Below are 2,092 nucleotides of genomic sequence, written 5' to 3'. Positions count from 1 at the left end.
AGTGAAGTAAAATATATGCCCTGCCTCACCTGATAGGAAAATAATTTACTATAATACAAAGTTAGAATAAAGCAATAACAGGAGTATAAATATCAGGAAGGAATAATTAGTTCTGACAAGGGTAATCCAGGAAGGCTCTCTGTAAGGAGATGAATTTAAACTGTATCTGGAGGGTGAATAAAATGTTGATGACAGAGACAGTGGGGAGAATAGGAAAGTAAGACGGTTTGAACAAAGATATTAAAATCTAAGATCCTACCTAATTTTGTATATTTAAAGATAAAATATTTAAATACATTTTCACAGTATTATATGGTCTATAATATTTTTAAATACTTCAATATATAATATATAGATTTAGTTTTAATTTACACACTGTTGGCCAGTTAATGTTTAAAGTATTCTTTTTTTTTTTCATTGCTTGCTGAACAAATTTTTATTATTGTCTTTATCTGAAAAAGCTTCATAGAAAATTGTGGTTTGGTTTATTACCTCTCAGCAGCCTGCTCCTGAGTTCTAAGGAAGCTTGCCTTCTTCTGAGCTATCTGATCTTTCTCCTGGGCAAGAGACATTTTGGCATGGTTCCACCTCTTCTTTTTAACTTCTTTCTTAGGCTTCTTCTCATAGACTGGGTTCTTTGGTATAGCAGCGTGAGCCTTCTTATACATTTCCTCCATCATGCCTGGAGTTATATTGTTCTTTATGTATTGAGAGAATTGTTTCTTATAAGCACCCTCATCTTCTTCATTTAGGTAATACATGTAATCAACTTTCTGACCCATGATGTGCTTCTGATGTTCTTCTGTATTGAATTGCTTGCTTTCTGAATCATAACCAGGGAATTGTTTGATACTGCGAGGGAGAGACAAGCTTCCATTCACAGCTCCTTTGAGGGCCCCCCAGATTTTATTTCCAGTAGTAGTTCTGGCAAACCCAGCATCCAAATAGCAGGTGAAGGCACCAGGTTGACCATCACTGCTGTCCACATTGTATTCATCTCTAAGTCACCTCCACTTGGCCTTCATACATCTTGTCCATGCCAAACCTACTGAGAAGCCTGCAGGCCAGCAACAGAGCAATACAATATGCTGCAGCATAATTTTTCAGGCCAACCTTCACACCATACTTTGGGAGTTCACGAGCATGAGCTGCACAAACTATCATTTATCTCCTCTATGGGCATAAGCAGTCGGACAAATGGTGACACGAAGCATCATCCTGTATTTAGGTGTATTATACTTATTTTATCCTGAATTACCAAGCGTTTCCAAGCATAGTGATCAGTTTATCCTCTTGTCATCTTCTAAATGTCACTTGGTATCTCTTGAAACAAGCCTTATTCTTGACAACTTTAACAAATCCCATCCTGCAGAACAGAGACCAGTGTCCTCAGCTAGCCACAGACCAGCAGGCCCAGCAACACTCTTGGGGTGGGGGGGGGTTGTTAATGTTTGAAGTATTCTAACAAGAATATTCCCTATGGGGGTGGTTGGTTAACATGTGAAAAAAAAAAAAAACCCACAATATTACACAGACAGTGACTAAAGTTGCTTCCTCTATTCTTGTCTCTCTGTCTCTCAAATAAAGCAGTATATTTTATTAGATGAACACTATTCATTTGACCAACAAAAAATCAAATATGTGAATTGGGTAGAACCTCTGTACAAGCTTTTATACCTATACTTACATATTATATAAGGATCTAGTGAATCCAGTGCCTCAAGTTCTCAGAATGGCTCTGTATGGTTAGAATTCTTGAGCCAGTCCTGGACTGGAGACAGGAGATTGCCAAGAACTTTTTGTGCCTGACTCAAAATAAAAGACTAGCTGTATATTTCTTCTATAATATTGTAATACTTGCCTGAAGTGATCTTTTCATAGAAGAGGAACTACACTGAAGCATATAAAATAGACTGTATGACTGTTTTGTGCTTGTTGGCTAATAAATGTGTGAGTGGTGGAATTCCATATTACATTTATTCTTATTGTAACATACTCCATGGTAGCAAGTTTATAAAGAGTAATTACACATCTCTCTTTAAATACAGGAGGTTACCAATGTTTACCAAAAATAATCTAACAGTTATGAACA

General features: G+C 36.7%; 1 pseudogene; it reads right to left on the bottom strand.

Annotated features, from left to right (window-relative positions):
• Window positions 1-516: 516 nt before the first annotated feature.
• LOC123847376 (large ribosomal subunit protein uL18-like) lies at window positions 517-1,365 on the bottom strand (annotated as a pseudogene).
• Window positions 1,366-2,092: the final 727 nt, after the last annotated feature.

Source organism: Mirounga angustirostris, unplaced genomic scaffold, assembly GCF_029215605.1.
Source record: "Mirounga angustirostris isolate CCGP_5_RB_7025 unplaced genomic scaffold, mMirAng1.0.hap1 SCAF_2, whole genome shotgun sequence".
NCBI lineage: Eukaryota > Metazoa > Chordata > Mammalia > Carnivora > Phocidae > Mirounga > Mirounga angustirostris.
This window is presented reverse-complemented; position numbering and strand designations above follow the sequence as displayed.